We start from the raw sequence: 22,026 nt of genomic DNA, 5'->3' as shown, positions 1-22,026 counted from the left end.
CACTTTTGTTTTATTAGGAGAAATGTTTAAAAGGTAATTTTTACTTATTATACTTAATTTGAATAAGACTCTTTGCAGATTATCTTCTGAGCTATAAATTAAAACTTGATCGTCAGCTAACAATAATGTGTCTAAGAATGTATTATTAATTTTAAAATGTTCATCTAATTCCGTCATCTATGTTCTCACGACTTTGTCAATAAATATGTTAAACAATAGCAGGGAGAGGGGAAAACTCTTGCCAGGAACTTCAACATAATATTATTTTAATTTGAATTATTTGAGATTATTTATAAATCTAACTCTTGTAACATTTTAGTGGTATAGCCTACCTCTCCGCACTATTGTTTATTGGTAAATACGCTCGGCCACAATGCATATAAAATTTCGCCATGCCTTCCATTGCAGGAATGCGTGTCTGTATACTGAGTTCTTGTGCGTTACCATGCCACATTATTTTGTATTCATGGCTAAAGTCGTAAAAACGCACGAGGTTTCATTACAACACAAAAATTCGAGTATACCGGTACCGAAGAAAATGAAAGCAATTTCAACCCACCTTCTAACAAGATTACTCTAAACTCTTAAGTTATGTGAGAATTTAAAATGCTACTGAGGCAATACCAAACAATTCAGAATTGTTAAGGCTGGTTCACAATATACCGGGAACGGAAACGACAACGAGAACGAGGACGGAAATAATGTTAAAATAAATGTATTTAAATGTGAGCATTCACAATAGCTAATTTGAATGCTCGCAATTAAATATATTTATTTTAACAATCTTTCCGTTCTCGTTCTCTTTGTCGTTTCCATTCCCGGTTTATTGTGAACCAGCCTTTAGACACTTCAAATCAAATGACGTCCTCGATAGGCCTGAGTGTTTGTTATTAAATCTAAAGTTAAAAGAAAGATTCACACTCATCCGAAGGTGATTGGATATTAAGAGAGATGACATTATTAATATGATTTCCTTTGGAAGGGAGATAATGCAGAGAGAAGAGTGTTCGATTTAGGACACATAGTAGACCCAAATCTGATCCTGAATAAGATATCTCCCAGCAAAATTACACCTGTCACTTTCATCGGAACATTCCTCCTTCTACGTATTCATCTATGTACCCATATTTATAAGTTCATATTTAATATACCCATCTATTCTCTTTCTTTTAACTTAACTGGCTGTTACTTCTTTAGCGAGCTTATTTAACATTTATTCGTTTACTCATTTATTTATGTAATCCTTTATTTTTACTTATACATTTATTTATTTATTCATTTATTTATTTATTTACTTATAGATTTATTTATTTATTCATTTATTTATTTATTTACTTATAGATTTATTTATTTACTTATAGATTTATTTATTTATTTACTTATAGTTTTATTTATTTATTTACTTACTTATAGATTTATTTATTTACTTACATATATTTATTTATTTAATTATAGATTTATTTATTGATTTACTTATAGATTTATTTATTTATTTATTTATTTATTTATTTATTTATTTATTTATTTATTTATTTACCTATCTATTTATTCATTTATCTGCTTATCTACCGGTACTCATTCATTTATTCATTCATTTACTTATTCAATTTATTCATTTATGCGTTCATTCATTTATTTAATGTATTCAGTTATTTAATATATTCATTCATTCATTCATTCATTTGCAGTATTTATTTCTAATGCTCTACATATATTGCGCATTTTTCATTTGTGTTCTGGCTTCTCAATATAATTTTATTGTCTATTTGATCTTCTCCTGTGCTCTGAAGTGTACTGCACCCCCTAAGATAGTCCCAATTCATAATAATATTTCCATTACACAACATATAATTTGGTTAGACAAATATTTTGAATCGTTATGTTTTGTGAGACATCTGTGACCTGTTGTCATACGAAAATCTGCAATAATCTCGCTTCGTGCTAGATATGGTATGATATTCTTCTGCAGAAGTTCCGTTCCTTTTTTTTTTTTAATCAGTAATTAATACTCTTAGAAATATAGACTATTCGGATCTAAAGCTGGTTTTGATTTTTATTTTTGCCGAGTGGAATTGTAAACGAATTTTCTTAGAGTTTAGTATTGTTCTTCCCTTTGTTACCAAATAGTCATCTTCTTCTTTACATCTTTCACTAACACGGGAGGAAATCCAATGTAATGGAATTTCTTTCCCACGTTTATGTACAAGCGAATGTCAAAAAAAAAAAAAATTAGTTTAAAATTTACGTGTAAACGATCTCATTTAACATTACTTCTGGTTAATTAACTAGAAAGTGTTACATTAGAATTCTTATATAATACTTTTTCTGTCTATACAACTTCTTAACACAGATTTCAGTAAATACAAAAAGTAATATTGTTAACATTCAGAATACATGAATCAATGTTTATCAGTTTGTGCAAAGTTAAATATATATAATAATAATAATAATAATAATAATAATAATAATAATAATAATAATAATAATAATAATGATTTATTCCGCTTAAACAATAAAATGTATTAATAAAGTCACATACCGGAATCCTAGTACATTTACTATCAGTTAGTAAGCCTACACCTCACTTCATGATATGTGTCAGAGAAAGAACAACTGTTTGTGTACTTCTGCAGTCTGATTAGTGTAATATGTAACTAGTCAGTGATGTATGCAATGGAGGGAGAAAGGAACTGGTCACTCTACCCCATTATCTCCTGGCCTAGTTGCCTCATGAGTGACGCTTTGTTGGTGTCACTTGTGAAATCTAGACATGTCTTCGGACTGCTGGCTAAACAGCAACCGGAATTTTACTTTCAGTATTTTAAATATTTCTTTCGTGTTCAGTTCAGAAAACTAAACTTTAATTTTTTTTACATCTGTATTTATTTATAGTTGCTTTAACTTCCAGATCATATCGCGACTGTTTGTAGTTAACTGTTTGAATGTTCAGTGTACTGTGTCTGTTATTTCATGGTAATTGTGGTTCAACCCGCATTCGCCTTTATTTAATGAAAATTAATTATATTCAGAAACCATGACCAGATTGGTCGGCACTGGTGATCGAACCCAACACCTCCCGAACACGATTCTAGTGCATTACCACTGAGTCACCTCGTTTGGTAAAATGTATTTTATTAGAATGCGTAACAATTAATTATTTAATTTACTAGGCCTATATGTATGTATAAAAAGAGAGGATAAAATAAAATAAAGAATAAAAATAAAAAGAGATATTACTTGAAGGAAAAACTGAATGAGGTAGAAACAAATAGTAAAAATGAAAATATTAGAGATTTATATAAGGGCATAAAGGAATTCAAGAATGGATATCAGGCAAGGGTAAACGTGATCAAGGATGAGAATGGTGACTTGCTTGCAGACTCTCCATCAGTCCTAAACAGATGGAAAAACTATTTTGCGCAACTACTAAATGTACATAGGCCAAATAGAAATGATCGGGACGAAATTGAAATACAAACTGCTGAGCCATATATACTCGAACCCACACTTTCTGAAGTCGAAATTGCGATAGAAAATCTGAAAAATTATAAGTCTCCAGGTATCGATCAAATTCCAGCAGAATTAATACAAGAGGGTGGAAGCGCATTATCTAACGAAATTTATAAGCTTGTACTTGCTATTTGGGAAAAGGAAATTGTACCAGATCAATGGAAGGAGTCCATAATCGTACCTATCTTTAAGAAGGGGGACAAGACTAACTGTAGTAACTTTCGAGGAATATCACTTTTGTTGAAGTCGTACAAAATTTTGTCCAATATTCTTTTGAGAAGGTTAACTCCATATGTAGATGAAATTATCGGGGATCATCAGTGTGGTTTTAGGCGTAACAACTCAACTATTGACCAGATATTTTGTATTCGACAGATAATGGAGAAAAATGGGAGTATAAGGGTACAGTGCATCAGTTATTCATAGATTTAAAAAAGGCATATGGCTCGGTTAAGAGAGAAGTTTTATATGATATTCTTATGGAATTTGGTATTCCCAAGAAACTAATTCGATTAATTAAAATGTGTCTCAGTGAAACGTACAGCAAAGTTCGTATAGGTCAGTTTCTGTCAGATGCGTTTCCAATTCACTGTGGGCTGAAGCAAGGAGATGCACTATCTCCTTTACTTTTAACTTTGCTCTAGAGTATGCCATTAGGAAAGTCCAAGATAACAGAGAGGGTTTGGAATTGAACGGGTTACATCAGCTGCTTGTTATGCGGATGGCGTGAATATGTTAGGAGAAAATCCACAAACGATTAGGGAAAACACGGAAATTTTACTTGAAGCAAGTAAAGCGATAAGTTTGGAAGTAAATCCCGAAAAGACAAAGTATATGATTATGTCTCGTGACGAGAATATTGTACGAAATGGAAATATAAAAATTGAAAATTTATCTTTTGAAGAAGTGGAGAAATTCAAATATCTGGGAGCAACAGTAACAAATATAAATGATACTCGGGAAGAAATTAAACACAGAATAAATATGGGAAATGCCTTTTGTTATTCGGTTGAGAAACTTTTATCATCCAGTCTGCTGTCAAAAAATCTGAAAGTTAGAATTTATAAAACAGTTATATTACCGGTTGTTCTTTATGGTTGTGAAACTTGGACTCTCACTTTGAGAGAGGAACATAGGTTAAGGGTTTTTGAGAATAAGGTGCTTAGGAAAATATTTGGGGCTAAGAGGGATGAAGTTACAGGAGAATGGAGAAAGTTACACAACACAGAACTGCACGCATTGTATTCTTCAGCTGACATAATTAGGAACATTAAATCCAGACGTTTGAGATGGCAGGGCATGTAGCACGTATGGGCGAATCCAGAAATGCATATAGAGTGTTAGTTAGGAGGCCGGAGGGAAAAAGACCTTTAGGGAGGCCGAGACGTAGATGGGAAAATAATATAAAATGGATTTGAGGGAGGTGAGATATGATGATAGAGACTGGATTAATCTTGCTCAGGATAGGGACCAATGGCGGGCTTATGTGAGGGCGGCAATGAACTTCCGGGTTCCTTAAAAGCCAGTAAGTAAGTATATGTATGTTTCAGCAAATATTTAAATTAAATAGGCCCGGTTGGAGTGGGTCGTGCAAATGAACGTGAAAGGGAGAGGTTAAACTAAGGGAAAGAAGAAGAAGTTAAATGAAATAAACTGTAGATGAATTACGGTATAACATTCGCAATATAATAAAATAAATTGATTGTTGTGAACAGTGTAAATCACGGATGTTAAAACGCCTTCACTGCGTGCTTTCAAAAACTCGCGTAACATTTCCTTAAGAGTGATTATTGTACTTTATCTTGCTGATTAGTGAACCTTGCTGGATTTGTATTGCTTGTAGTATGAGCACGTAATACAGGCGTTTTGAGATCTCTGGTGTAAATCGCATAGTTAAAAAGTATATGTTACCTCAGTCACATCGACATTTTTACATTAATTTCTGTTTGTACTTTGACGTTACATTTTGGCTTCCCCGACATAACATAGCCAGTGCATGTGGTCGGACATCATAACGTACCCCATCGTGACGCCAGGCCTCTACTTAATAACAGCAAACAAGGCACATGTTAACATCGAAAAAAAAAAAAAAAAAAAAAAAAACATCAATTTTCTAGGCAGGTATGCATGAATACAATTTTCATATAGCCCACACGACCCGTTGAGTGCGGCATGACTATCGATTTGTGTTATATAAAATAGCTATCAAGTTATTTTGTAATGCAATTGAATTCGGTTTACCTTGGTTCAATTGATCGTTAAATCCTTGCAGTACGCAAGGTGTACTGGAGTAAAGATAGATGTAGAGTTCAAGACGTATGATGTTATTCTAAAGGAGTTGCGGTAGTTATATTTGATATGTCTTCGTATCCCAAATTGGTTTAATATTTATATGGACAAATTCTCAGAGAACAGAAAATTGATGTAATTTTGGACTAGGAATAAACTGTAAAATATCTCCTAATACACTGCTCTTTGCAGATGATCAGATTTTAACTGAAGAAAATGAAGATAACTTGCAAATGGCGCTACATCAATTTTACTTAATTGTAAACTTCGTAAATTATATTACTCGAATTTAAAAATACCCACAGTGAAAACCAAACTAATGATATTCCAAGGAAATCTCCCAGTTAGAACTAAGATTATTTTAGAAAATAATTATTTAGAGCAAGTCAAACATTTTAAATACCTCGACTGCGAAATTATTTATTGTAAATAAATAAGTTGGTTCCTTCATACAACCAAACTACAGAGATATCAACATATCTGCTGTGCGATAAGTAGAAATTTAAAACAAAGACAAACCAAGAGACACATTTAAAGTTCGTAAATCTTCCTCAATCCCGTGTCGTGGACAATGAAATGAAGCTGTGCATCTCAAATACAGCCATCAGAAATTAAATTTTCCAGGAGAGTAAAGAAATGCACAAGAGTGGACAAGATTAGAAATGACCAAATAAGAATAGAGATAGGTTTATTTTCCATTGAAGAAAAGATGCAAGATTACAGAACTCGTTGAACCGAACGTCTGTTAAGAAAGGAAAATGAAAAAATTCCAAAACAGACATTTTTATAGATCAACAGAAAGAAGAGATGTTGCCATCTGAGACAGAGATGGAAAGCTGAAGTCGGAACAAGAAACATTCCTAGTCCGAGAAGTGATGGTGGTGATGGTGGTCTTCTTATCTTTATTCAATTAATTCGTTCATATTTTGTGATCAAGACTTTCCTGAATAATGTTAAGAGACAGGAAAACCTAGAAAATGAAATTAAATACCTGTGGTGATATAAGTGTAAATGTCTAGGAGAGTTGAATTGTGACGGTCATTTTGCCTCAAGTCCGATCATTCCGGAAAAGAATGCTTTAAGTATCATAAATCTAGTCCGACTGTCGGAATGTAAGAATACTTATCGCTCTAACAAAGTACATTCGCGAAGTGCCTGACTGATAATGGTATAAATCAAATAGGATGGAAAGTTCAGCTGTAATCAATGTTTATGATACCAATTGTAGCTGCCCATTGTGCAATTATACAATGTTTATGAGCCTAGGTAGATATTGATATAATAATGAATACCGAAGGAAACTCAGCTATAAATAATAATTATTCTATTAATTTTAGCTGTCCTTACCTAATATACTCTTACTTAAACATGTTTGTGGGTGTTGATGTAGAAATTCGTTACGCATAATTAAGTAAACGATAATAAGCACATTGGATGATTGATGCATATATGCAGTTGAGAGTTGAGCAACTCGAATCTTCAGTGTCCCAAATAACAGGAGCTTCAAACGCATCAAATTCAACTGGAAAAATAGCTTTGTTCCAGGCGTGCTTAATAATTTTAGTGAATATGGGGGATAAACACATACAGGTAACAACCACTTTACCTGGTGCAACTTTTCTTGTTCAACCGTTGGATGTATACTTTTTTTCGTGAATGAAAGAAGTTCACCAACGTTTTTGAGAGAGAGTTTTATTTGATAACACTGATATTGATCTCCAGAGCCGTTAACATTATCATCAACCTGCATGCACTTACCCATAATCAGTTCAGTGCCCCCACATGCTTGAGATGGTCGAAGATTATATTTGACCCACGATATCTGAATGGAAAAACATCAAGACATTATCTGCATGCAGGACAGTGCATCACCTCACATTGCAAATGTTGTGCGTACGTGGTTGGATGGAAAGTTTCCGGGACGTTGGCTGGGGCGACACGAACCTCACGAATGGCCTGCAAGAAGTCCTGACCAGACACCTGTGACTTTTTTTTTTATGGGACTGGGCAAAAGATGACGTGTACCGGGAGAAACCTCGAACACTGGAAGAATTGAAAGCACGGATTCGGGGCGTTATCAACAATGTCTTACGCAACTTTCTCCAGAAGACTGTGGATTCCATTCCCGGCTGCTTGGTTTAATTTAATCGATGCTGCAGGTGCCTACGTTGAATTTTGAGGTATACATCCGTATTCCCATTTAATTACGTGCACATAAAATTAATTTAAATAAATTACATTGTAAATGTAGATTTTATACGCCTTTTTTAATACCTAGTTATTTCCCGCCCACCTATATTATTACTACTACTATTGATATTACTAATGCTATTGCGGTTATTGCTATTTCTACTTCTAATGTACTACTATTAATATTACTGCGATTACTATTAATATTGTCACTACAACTACATCACTGGCATTGGCCTAAGGTCATATCTGAAGCTTCTTGTCGATTTGACAAACTGGTATCTACTGGGAATCCCACATTTGAGATAAATACAACATGGAATGTTATGTAAGGAGAAACAGAATGTCACAATGAAAGTCGATAAATAACATTACCTCGAGCGAGACTTGAATCCAGACTCTTCGGTCAAATGAGCTTACGTTTTATTCTTAGCGTCGATGTCATAAACGGACTATTAATCTACCTAAATGTTCTCATAAATATGTTACATTATCCATTCAGTGAATACGAAAATATTCACTGAACTGATTAACGAACTATGACTATTACCATCCTTTATAGACCGTGATCGTAGATCATAGTGCAACAAACAAACATAACAGATTATTTATATGTAGGCCTATATAAATAATCATACGTTAACACTAACTAATAAAGCCTTACTTAAATAAATATCAATAGGGACACTTTTTCACACTTAAATTAATTTAATTATTTCATTTTGTTGAGGTTTTGACCGACAAGCAGAGTACAATAGGTTTTAGATTGAATGGGGCCGTCTGATGCTTATCTACTAATTTAATTTAATTTAATTATGGTTTATTTAACGACGTTCGCAACTGCCGAGGTTATATCAGCGTCGCCGGTGTGCCGGAATTTTGCCCCGCAGGAGTTCTTTCAGATTCTTTTACATGCCAGTAAAGCTACTGACATGAGCCTGTTGCATTTAAGCACACTTAAATGCCATCGACCTGGGCTGGGGTCGAATCCACAATCTCGAGCACAGAAGGTAAGCGCTATACCGACTGCGCTACCCATGCCGACTTCACACTTAAATGTTCATCTTTTACTTGAGTACGTCCTATGTGCAATAGAGTACCAAGTAGTCTATTAAGACTCTACATTTTACACTCCTTATCTATTTCTTAAGACCAAACTTTAAGTCATGGAGCGGTGTAGCTTGAAGTAAGGAGCTGGTCTTCTGATCCGACGCTATGCTCGGGCATGGGTGTTAATCCTGCTTAGGCTAAGTACCTGGTTCCTTCCTCCCCTAGGTTTTCTTCAATTGTAAGATGAATGTTAGGTAACCCATAAAAAATCTTCAGTCTCTTATTATTATTAGAGCCCGGATTTATATGCTAAATACATATTGTATGCAAACTAATTTATCATATGGAAAAGTTTTTCTTCAATAATTATCATGACAATAATGATCACGTAACGCACATTTCTGGTTGCATATATTTTCATATTTTAAGATTTATTTACCTTACATGCATATTTTCCTATTTCAGTATAAAATTTACACATTCTGCACATATTCTGATGTATATTTTCTTTTGTAATACAAACGAAGCCATATTCAGCAATTCTCGAAAGCTTAATGAACAAGAAATGATTGTACTGTATTGTATTGTATTTATTAACATTCCATTGTATTCATACATTGCTTCACAGCTGGAATATCGAACAAGTCAAAAAACTTAATACTATTACAAAGTCTTAATTTATAGTCACAGTCTAGATGAAATATATACAGACGAGGTTTACAATATAGTCTACTAGTACAACACAAGTTTTATTATCAATTTCATGAAGCGTTGTTGAATGTCATGAATTCACCTACAGAACAGAAGGCGTGAGAAATTAGGTACTTCTTTAATTTGGTCCTAAATAAGCTTATGTTTTGAGTTTCATTTTGTATATCCATAGGGAGGCTATTAAAAATTTTTACTGTCATATAACGCACTCCTTTTTGATAGCACAATAGACTTGCCGATGACGTATGAAAGTCATTTTTGACCCGTATTTATGCTATGAACTGTTGAATTAGTTACACGCCCTATGGAAACGCGGCATTATGCTGCGCTCATTTCTTTGAGTAGCAAGTGAAATAATATTAAAAATTGAAGTACAGAATTCTCCACTGCAAAAGTATTTTGTCTTAGTTCAAAATATTATTGATGCTTTGACCCCTGAAACACGTGGAATTGCAAAATTCATATCTAAGAAACTCCAATCAGAACATGCAAAAAAATTATGGATACAATTCTATTTGTAAGATAGCAAAATTCGTTTCGTGGTGAAGCAACAGAATTAGGAGAGTAGTTGACACAAGAAGAAATATGAAGTTTATCTCATGAACCTTCGATTTCCACAGGCCATTCTCAATGTACAAAACAAAAAAATATATTTTTTCTGATAGGCTTTGCCATGGAAAACATGAAAATTACATTCATCGTTTCCTGCAGCTTTCAGCTTTAATGTGGGTAAAATACAGAAATTTTATACTTAAATATTGTAATATAGTGAAACTCAAACTAGTTGCTTAACTACGTTCTATTGCAATGTACAAGATTCTTCACAACTATCAAAAAATTGTGCATGCAATTATATTTTAAAAACTACCATCCATTTTTCTCCAATTAAAAGTGAAACATTTACGAGGTGTTCCGTCATTTTTTTCGTTTCTATTGCATATTGTAAGATTTTATATAGCATATTTGTATGCATATTTCAAGCTCTATAGATGCATATTGTTTATTGTTAATTGCTAGTGAAATAACATGTACAAAATTATAAACAGAATTCTTCCCTGAAAGAGTAAAAAACTCATGCTCAGGGAGTTATCCCAACACATAATTAACAAGAATAAACATAATTATTAGATAAAAAGTGATTAAAAAACTTAAAGGTAAATTAACTTAAAAAATACAATTTCAGTGTTAATTTAACTCGTAAAAATACTTATTAAACAAATATATATATATTTTTTTTAAATTAAATTCCTAACGCTATTTTTGAATTTGCTGACACTAAAATTTTCCAAATTTGGGTATTTCTCAATTACTTTATTATATAACCTTGGACCAATGTAGGTATATCATGGCTATGAGCTGTGCTTATGAAACACTTCAGTCCCTCTAGTCGTATAAAATCAGATCTTTTAGTTCCGTATTTATAATGATACAATTTGAACTGTTTGCACTTTTTTGTATAAAGTTTAATAAGTTTAAATTGAATAATAAAAGTCCGAGTTCCAGCTATTAATTCCACTGACGCTAGATTATCTAGAAGTTGGTACAGCGTCGTTAAATAATAGATTAAAATAAATCTGAACATTAACATATTTCAAGTAGTAGATTATGTGTACTTAATTTTTGTTTAAAAATATACAAACTTTGCAAAGTGTTTCGAGCAAAGGGCGATGTTATGTTTCTTTACTCCAAAGAAGTCATTGAGCAGCCTACACACTACGCACTACGCTCTGAAATGTCTCATTAGCAGACCGCAAACTCTTAAACTTTTCTAAGTCCAATTAACGTACCTCGAGTTTTCAATACACTCTGAACAATCTGATTAGCGGACTAGGTGTTGGTAACTATGTTTAGGCATGTCTTGTTAAAGCTGAAATTTTGAGTTATACGCTCTAATTGTATGGGATCAGCAGACTTCATTATGGACATGTCCAGTTGTTGATCCATGTCTGTGTGAACTACGCTCTGAAAATGTCCAGTCATTGGACGTGTTATGAACTGCGATGTGAATATGTATAATATTGAAACATCTTTTGAATTACGAATCAAATATTCGTCCTTAGTGATCATCTGGATACAAAGTTTGTCTTTAAAGCAGAGGTTCGCAGATTCGCGCTTGACCGTGGATGATAGATTAGTAAGGATGGCAAGAGTTCGTGCAAGCATAGAGTCACTCATGAATAACAATGACTGTTGAGTGTAATGTTTCCAGGAACAAGCTCACGGTGGGTAATTCCGACCGCGAATTTCCTCCATATTTTCATTGAATAGGTCTGAAACCGGTCGTCCTAGACAAGGCTATATCCGAACGACTCTCGTCTTCTTAAAGAGTCCAATTCATCAGAAGACTTATGTGAAAGTCACATCGTACACATATATAGGTTCTATCATGTCTTGATATAGGCACAGTCTAGTATATAGCCTACAGTCACGAAGCTCAATACATAGTAAATGCATCCATAGATAGTTGCTAACCACTAGGATCGCTAATATCGCCTCATTACAAACAATGCGAAATAGTAACGGTACAGTCTATTGTTCCTAGCACTCTCACAACTCAAGCTTCGTGGCTGTATATACTAGACCTGACAGACTGTGGTATAGACTTACCTCTATTGTGGCTTTCATCTTCCTCGCAATATGAAGTATAAGGATAGATTATTATGAAGTTTCAAAAAATCATTTTCGATAATTTTATAGAAATACATGTCTTAAGTATGCCTAAACCGAAAACAATTTCTTTGCGTGCCATCTGTTTATCTTTGTGCAAAAAAAGTATCTTAAAGCACCTATTCGAAATACTTCGTTCATATATAGTATGTACTAGTCATTTCATCCATCAATTATGCACATGAAAACATTTTATTGTAATTTTAGGAGTATTTATTTAAAATAGAAGATATGTGTGCAAAATGTTTTAACCCTCATTATTTCAAAAATGATATATGATCAGAGCAATAAACACAATAACTTTGATGGGATATATTTCACCTCCACGACGGTTTTTATTGTTAGATCACTCATAAATAATTCACAGGGGCAGGTATTTATGGAGATTAATTTTATCATTTGTGTTTATTAATATGTATTCTTCACTTGACATAATTAATAACATTAAATCCAGACGTTTGAGATGGCTAGGGCATGTAGCACGTATGGGCGAAACCAGAAATGCATATAGAGTGTTAGTTGGAAAAAAGACAGACCTTTGGGTAGGCCGAGACGTAGATAGCAGGATAATATTAAAATGAATTTGAGGGAGGTGAGATATGATGATAGAGAGTGGATTAATCTTGCACAGAATAGGGACTGATGGCGGGCTTATGTGAGGGCGGCAATGAACTTGCGGGTTCCTTAAAAGCCATTTGTAAGTAAGTAAGTAAGTGTTTATTAATATTGGTGTCGACGGAGATTGTTGGAGATTAATTTGTACTCTTGGCGGAGATTAACGGAAATTTTGGAAAATACAATTATTTTGGAGTTGGAGTATTAACTCAGTATCAATATTACTTTCCAAATAATTAACATTACAGGTTCGTTGGATTCTGGTAAAGGTGCGATATGGCAATAGACAATAATTATTCGTTGGATTGTGACTGTATTTAACACACATTCATTAAACACGAAAAAATGTGTGTGCAAAATGTGTAACCAAATGTGTGAGCTATACTACTTCAGCAAGTGCAAAAAAATGTCACAGACTCTCAATGAACTTATAAAACCCAACATTTGAAATGATACATATGAATATATACCCGAAATGAGCATATGCTCGTGCTCGGGTACAGTCCAGTAGTCTACATAAATTTTACAGAGATCAATAATAATGTTGATGTTAGAAATATATAATAATAATAATAATAATAATAATAATAATAATAATAATAATAATAATAATAATAATAATAGAACATCCGTGACGGAGATGATACAAAGATAGTAATACAAATTAAGTCATTAATAATAATAATAATAATAGTAGTAGTAGTAGTAGTAGTAGTAGTAGTAGTAGTAGTAGTAGTAGTAGTAGTAGTAGTAGTAGTAGTAGTAGTAATAAAACAAAAATATTTACAATAATAAAATAAATACTAAGACGGATAAAATAAAATATAAAACCACTTAGCGAGAGTTAACACAACTTAAATAAGCATATAATAATCAGAAAAAAAAATGACGAACTCGAAAATCAACAGAAAAGTCCGTTGTATCGCAGACGACAGCAACCGCCGTATTGACATTGTGTTATGCATTATTGGTAGTAGGGAGGAGCCAAAGGTCTACGTAACTGCCGTTCTCTTCGAGTCTTCTCATATAGGTAATCATGGGAAGTTAGTGCTGCAAAAACAAAATGTCAACGAGTCAAACTGTTCATTATTACCAGGATAAATACAAATAATACTGAAATATATTAATCAAGTTTCAGTTATAGATCTCCCCTTTTGTGTAAGAGGTATATCAAAATATTTTATGAATGGCGGGGAAAATATAAATTTCAATAACTCTCTAGTGACAGAGATAGTGAGAAGTACAATCAAGTGTATCTGTGGCTATGCTAAGAAATCATTTATTGGAGATATACACTGTTATTAATTAAGAAAATAATCTATATATATTTATTACAATGTTTTATCTTATAGGTTATATGCATCAGATAAATACAATAAATATTAGTAACTTATAATGCTAGTAACACTTAAAATAATAATAAAATTTATCAAATATCATACAAACATTTTCACTTTATTTTTAAACTTAAGAATGTGTAGATTGCTTAGGTTTGGATTATTTTTCAATACTGAATTATATAGTCTTGGTCCATAATTTTATTCCTACTGTGTCTTAATCCAGCTTTAGTGTGGCATTTAGGTTCTGCCAAAAGAGTTGGGACATTTCTTCTGGTGTTATGTATATGTTTTTCAGTTATAAAATTCATTCGAGTTTTGTGAAAATAAATTAGTACTGTATGTTTATATATTTGCTCAATTTTTAGTACTTGGAATTCAGAATAAATAAATTGTGTCGGATAATCAAGTGGTTTATGCAGACAAATTTTGATGATACGTTTTTGTAGTAATATTAAAGAAGTTAGGGTAGTCTTTGTCATTCCACCCCATCCTATTATTCCGTATTGAATGACTGATTGAAACAAGGCTAGATACACAACACGAAGAACATAGATAGGCATATATGCGCGAAGGGTTAGAAAGTTGTGAATTGTTTTCCGTAACCTATTACATAAATATGTTACATGTTTATTCCAACTTAAATCTTGATCAATTACAACACCTAAGTATTTTACTTGCGTGGATTCTGTCAAGGTATGTAGAGAACATTAGAAAGTGGAATGTTCTTTCGAGTGCGCCTTTTACTTATTATTATTAAACACGAAAAAAATTTGCAGCCCTCAAATTAACACTTTCAAATTATTAGTGAAATGTTGAATTCTCCGTCTTTTGAGTTTACTAATGTAATCAGAACACCTGGGATACTATGTAATGTAATCTTCTTGGATATACTGTATAACAAATTCAAGTGAAAAAAAAATCTGAAAACTACGCAATAGTAATAATTCGCGAATGTGTTCATATTTTCCTATTAGAACTCTATTTCGCCATTTGTCGACATTGTTTTATCCGCATATTATTAATTAGAATCGCTTAATTCGTAAAGATTATTAATAACCTATTGTATATCTATTATGTCGTGATTTTCGCGATCTCCATAAATACCCGGTCCTGATAATTAGTATTCCTTGCAGCCAAAAGATACCAGCACTAAAAAAAAATATTTAGTTTGTTGATTAGACTGTTTTTATGCAAATTTCAATTTGTAATAGTGCCCCTCTATTATGTTTTCCTGCTTTAATATTTTCTGGCATAAGATGAAGTAAGTTAAATAGTACGAATTCTTGTAACCAGATTTTTTTATAATTGATTATATTTTACAGAATTAGGACTTCAAACGAAAACATTCACAAATAAACTTCAGAGCTTGAAGACATTTACTGAACGTAACTTTACTTTAGTAGTTAAGCAAATGAAGTTAATCAGATAATAATTATTTTTACAAAATCCAATTAAATTATCCGCATAATAATTATTCCTCCAATTAAAACAATCAGACATTTTCAGAAATTACAAATAACTATCGATTTACATAGTAGGTTTATAATATTTCTATAACCGTAACTTTCACGGAGATATGGAAAAGTTAAGGGCTTATTTTTCTCTAAAGCTTTATTTTCTTTCGACGAAGTCGCAAATACATACCCAGAAGCATTTGTATATTTCTCGTAATAAATAGTAATTTAAAAGCGAAGAAAGACATCGGAACATGCATTTTAAAAAGGCATAGTTATTTTTAAACGCAGTCATTCCAGATTTGAGGTCGTTAAGATGGCACTTTTGTACGCACGAAGGAATAGCCATAATAAAACATTCTTTTAAAACTCTACTGAAGGGTTGGTACTACTGGTTAGTTGACTAGGAGGTAATTTACTTACAAGAGCTGTACTTGGCCTCGAACGCTCAGAACTACACAAAAATGCTTACAATATAAATCGCTCATTACAAAAACAGAGGAATGAGTCACTTCCATGCAAAACTGCGCGTCTTACCACGACGAGACGTTTGAATGATCACCTATTCAAGGTCTAAGAGAAGAACTTTTGTAAATGCAGAGAAGCAAATGAAGCAAATGATTTTATTTATATCTTTTTCGAAGCATAGAACGTAGTACGAAATGAAAATATAAAAGTTGGAAATTTATCCTTCGAAGAGGTGGAAAAATTCAAGTAACATGGAGCAACAGTAACAAATATAAATTGCACTCGAAAGGAAATTAAACGCATAATAAATATGGGAAATGCCTGCTTTTATTCGACTGAGAAGCTTTTCTCTTTCAGTCTGCTCTCAAAAAAGCTAAAAGTTAGAATTTATAAAACAATTGTATTACCAGTTGTTCTGTATGATTGTGAAACTTAGACTCTCACTTTGAGAAAGGAACAGAGGTTAAGGGTGTTCGAGGATAAGGTGGTTAGGAAAATATTTGGGGCTAAGATGAATGAAGTTACAAGAGAATGGAGAAAGTTACACAACGCAGAAATGCACGCATTGTATTCTTCACCTAACATAATTATAAACATTAAATCCAAACGTTTGAGATGGGCAGGGCATGTAGCACATATTGGTTAATCCAGAAATGCATATAGAGTGTTAGTTGAAAGACCTAAGGAAAAAAAGACCTTTGGGTTGGCCGAGATGTAGATGGAAGGATAATATTAAAACTGAATTGAGAAATGTGGGATATGATGGTAGGAACTGGATTAATCTTGCTCAGTACAGAGACCGATGGCGTGCTTATGTGAGGGCGGTAATGAACCTCCGGGTTCCTTGAAAGCCATTTATAAGTTAAAGAATTAAACTACACTGGTAACACCAGGGTGTGAATTAACGGGGGGATGGTAGGGATTTCCCCCCTGTTGGAAAGTTATCTCCATCTCACAAATTCATATTAACATCCCTGCCAGGGATAAGTTCTATACCCCCTCATTAAATATAATTGTTTTAATATGAGTATACTTTATAAAGTATAAAGTAAGCAAACAAAATAATATTAACGTATTAGCATCACCGGTAAACTGACAACAACGAATAACTTAGGAATCACACATCTTATTTTAAGTTGCTCATGGATATATTATTATTACTATGCTCAAGATGCAAGACAAGCAACTCAGTGTGACCAAGCGTTGAGTCGTATCGAATGAGGATGATAATAATGGTATTCTCTTTCTAGGATTCTATCCCCCTTTCATCAGAAACCTTAATTCGCACCCTGGGTAACAAAATAAATAAGTGAATTGCTCTGAAAGGGATAATATGTATAATGAAGAGTATGTATCATTTTCAAGGCACGAATTTTTTCTGTTAATTAATGTAAAATTTAACCACGACACGATACTAAAATGTTGAACATTTTGACACACGAAACAACAGAAATCAACTTCTACAACTACTGAGTTACAGAATCTACTGCGCTATACGTACAATATATTATTACATAAAAGAACATATTAACGACTACGACTCACTGTTCAACAGATGCGTTGTGTGTGAGAATGAAATTGGGCAATTTATCAAATAGTGTAACTACCCATAAATTCAGTTAGCAGTTCAGGTGCTGTGAATTACAACCTCAACTAGCCAACTTGGCGGGTCACATACTGTAAAGTACGCTCGGAATATGTCTATTTACGAAATACTACGTTTTGATTACGTCCAATTGGTAAACCACATATTGTGAACTTATGATCTGAAAAAAAATTCAATTGGGGGATCACGTCTAGGAGCTGTGCTCTGAGCATCCAATTAGCGGACCATGTGTTGTGAACTACGCTGTGAACATATTCAAATAGTGTAGCATATTTGTTAACCGCACTCTAACCAAGTCCAATTAAGGGACCCGTGTTGGAAACTGTGCCCCGAAAATTTATCTAATAACGAACAATGTGTTGAGGCCTACATTCTCAACAAGTACAATTGAAGACCTGAATTGACTAGCATCCCAAGTTCAAAATTTACCGAATTTCACTTTTTACCTGGGATGTGTTGTGTTTTGCATAAACTATCATCTGTAAAAAAGGATGTCTCAAGTCCGACCTAAGCCTGTGTTCATCACAGTGAGTCAGTATGCAAGATCTGACACAAAAAATATATTTGTCAGCCAATTTAAATATTATGACATTATCTTAAGTAATTAATTTAATCCTCTCTGCGAGCGAAATGTGGCATATCTGTCGACAAAGTTAAAACGGATGTAAAATACCGATGGCTTCATAAATATTTTACAGAAAATTATAACTATGAATTCGGCACTCCTGCCTCGGATGTGTATAATAGGGTCTACTTGTGCTGAGCTAGGTAAATTAAAAGACTGCAAAAATGATGGATCGAAAAGACAACTAATGCTGAAGAAGGAAATGAACGAAAGTGTTTTACAAAAAAATAAGAAAAGACTTTAAACTTTTAAAAAGGAGGAAAACCACAAAGAAGTTATTTATTCCGATTTTGAGCAGTATTTACATTGTCCTCTTTTACGAATGAATTAAATAAATTCTATTTTTGTCAGTTGTGGGGGTTCAGTTTTTCATTAATAATGCCAAGTGAAGAGAAAGTATTAAGTTCTTGTGAATTGAAACACAAAGTCATAATGAGTCGGAGTTATTACATCTATAAAATAGACACATAACAGATATATTGTCACAAGATGTTAATACATTATACTTGTTCTCAGAAGGGTATATTGGACAATACAAGAATATGGCAATGGTTCACTATCTCAGAACTCTTAAATACTACTAGAGAATTTAAAACCATTTACCATTATTTTTCCCTCTAAGGCCACAGCTTTCTCCCTTATGATAGAGCTAGGAATTTTAAGCATTGCACCTTATTTTTTTCTACTATTGAATTACCGTCAAAGCGGGCTACTTGGACCCTTAAGGTGTTACTTGAACGCAGAAGAAAAAAATGTTTTCGTCGATGTAAAATAACAGTTTGGTATCAAACGTTGTGGTTTTTTTCTCTGCAAACTTTCATCTGTACAAATATTTTCACCTAAGTTACTCCAATGGTAAGTAAAAATGTTTTCTTCTGGTTTCAAGTAATACCTTAAGGGTCCAAGTAGCCCGGTTTGACGGTACCTAAATTGGCTTGTCTTGCAAAGAAAAGAAGGCTTCTACCTACTGTTAAGTACGCCATTCAGGCACTTCATCTACTATTCTACTGTTGATTTTTTAATAAATTGACAAATCTACTGCTTTCTGAAATTAGAATTTATTGTTTTTGGTGCGGTACCATATTACTTTCCCTTCAGTGCAGTCCTGTTTGGCAAAAGTTTGCCTTTCAATAAACTCCCGTTTGCTTAATTGCCTACAAATTGCTTTTCGTTTCATCGCACCACCGCTAGACGAAAACTATTGAATAGGAAAAAAAAGGAATTTGAGCTTGCTTCTTCATTGGCGAAAGATTCATTTTTTTCCTCTCCTTTTCAATATCATCTTCAATATTGGCTGAACCCCAACTGTAGGCCAATCAGCTGACATTTTCACCAAGGAGGATGAAACTAAGCTTATTCAAGGAATTTTGAGCCCTTATATGCCATGTATTTGGCTTTGGTTTTGTTTGTACTGAACATTTACATTTGAAATTTGCACCTTTATTCGCAATATTTCAAATTAAATTAAGGCACCTTTTATGAACCTTTTTGTCCAAAATTTTGCTCCTAAAATTACTAGCACTACTTAAGATACACATTTAGCTAAAATAGAAAATATAAAGAGGAGAAAACTGTAGAGACTTCTGGAGACTGGTAAGACATAGTTGGGGAAGAAGCAAGATTTGATATCATTCGCATGAAGCATACGTACTTACTGATTTTCAGTAATACATAAATAATTTGAACCTAATTCTAAAAAAACTTCCATCCTATAAAAGAACTAAGAGATATACTGTATCGAAATCTAAAACATTTAAATATCAAACTTTAACTTCATGGAAGGTTCATATTTGTTAAACAAAAGTTGTTCCTGTCATGCACCTCTCAGCATGCTGCCAATAAAATCAGATAAGCTTAATAATCTGAAATCGCTTACAAAATATCTCTCCCCAGAAGCGGTTACTTTCTTTAGGATTCCCAGAACCTACACATCAACTGATCTATCGCCTTCAGATGCTGAAGAAAATGAAGATGAATTGTAGTTTCCAAATTACTTTTGTTCCCACTAAATACACTGGTGTTGTCTTTAATGATTATTTTCCCTATCCATAGAAAATAAAACTACTATATATGCTATTACTGAGTGCATAATTTTATTGTTGTATCTTGTCGAAGGTAATAAAGAATAAAACTTATTTGTTACTCTCATTTTTCAAGCCTATAGTTTTTTTGCTTTCCTGAAATGTTCACTTTAATGGATTTGGGATGTATATAAATTTGTTGAAAGACATACTGTGAACCACGACCTAGACAAGTTCAATTGGTCAACCGCGCGTTAAGAACTCCGTTTTGAACATGTCCAATTGTTGAAACATATTTTCAAGACATATGTAAACCAATATACAGACAAGTTCAGTTGGCCGACTGTGTGTTGGAAACTACGTTCTGAATTTGTTCAATTGTTGAAACACATATTGTGAATCACGATCTAGACAAGTTCAATTGAACAATCGCGTATTGGGAACTACGTTCTGAACTTGTCCAATTGTTGAAACATATTTTCAACCACGATCTAGACGAGTTAAATTGAGTGATGGCGTGTAGGGAACTACGTTCTGAACTTGTCCAATTATTATTGCTAAAAAACATATTGTGAATCACCATCTAGACAAGTTCAATTGGCCGACTTCGTGTTCACAACTACGTAAGTTCTGAACTTGTCGAATTGTTGACGCACATATTGTGGACCACGATCTAGACAAGTTCAATTGACCAACAGCGTATTGTGAACTACGTCCTGAACTTGTCCAATTGTTGAAAAACATATTGTGATCCACGATCTGGACAAATTCAATTAGGCGACCGCAGGTCAGGACCTACATTCTGAACTTGTCTAATTGTTGAAACATTTTGTGAATCACGATCTAGACACGTTGAATTGTGCGACCGCGTATTGGGAACTACGTTCTGAACTTGTCCAATTGTTGGAACACATATTATAAACCACGATTTAGACAAGTTCAATCAACCAACCGCGTATTGTGAACTATGTTCTGAACTTGTCCAATTGTTGAAACATATTATAAACCACGATTTAGACAAGTTCAATTAACCAACCGCGTATTGTGAACTACGTTCTGAACTTGTCCAATTGTTGAAACACATTGTGAACCACGATCTAGACAAATTCAATTGGTCGACAGCATGTTAGGAACCATGTTCTGAACACATCCAATTGTTGAAAAACATATTGTGATCCACGATTAGGACAAATTCAATTGGGCGACCCAATGTGAGGAACTGTGTTCTGAACTTACTCAATTGTTGAAACATATTGTGAACCACGATCTAGACAAGTTCAACTGGCCGACCGGTTGTGTTGGGAACTGTGCCCTGAACATCTCTCAACAGCGGTATCACATGTTGTGAAGTACGCTCTGACCGAGTGAAGTTAACGGACCGCCTTGCTCCTCGCTCAGTCAGTGTCTGTTGTGGCTTTGAGTGAGTTGATCGTCTCTGGAGACCCGACAAGGTAAACGCCACTTTAACATCTACTCATTT

The 22,026-nt window shown here is 33.5% G+C and overlaps 1 protein-coding gene across 1 annotated transcript in view; it reads left to right on the top strand.

The window, feature by feature from the left end:
• The first annotated feature begins 21,921 nt into the window (after positions 1 to 21,921).
• LOC138709260 (organic cation transporter protein-like) overlaps positions 21,922 to 22,026 on the top strand; it is a 343,326-nt gene continuing 343,221 nt past the window's right edge. The window contains exon 1 of the mRNA XM_069839911.1: positions 21,922 to 21,997. The gene's annotated coding sequence lies outside the window, so the exon portion shown is untranslated. The remainder of the gene's footprint in view (positions 21,998 to 22,026) is intronic.

The sequence above is a fragment of the Periplaneta americana genome, chromosome 11 (assembly GCF_040183065.1).
Source record: "Periplaneta americana isolate PAMFEO1 chromosome 11, P.americana_PAMFEO1_priV1, whole genome shotgun sequence".
NCBI classification, from domain to species: Eukaryota; Metazoa; Arthropoda; class Insecta; order Blattodea; family Blattidae; genus Periplaneta; species Periplaneta americana.
The sequence above is the reverse complement of the archived record's forward strand: the minus strand, read 5'-3'. Positions and strand labels throughout refer to the sequence as shown.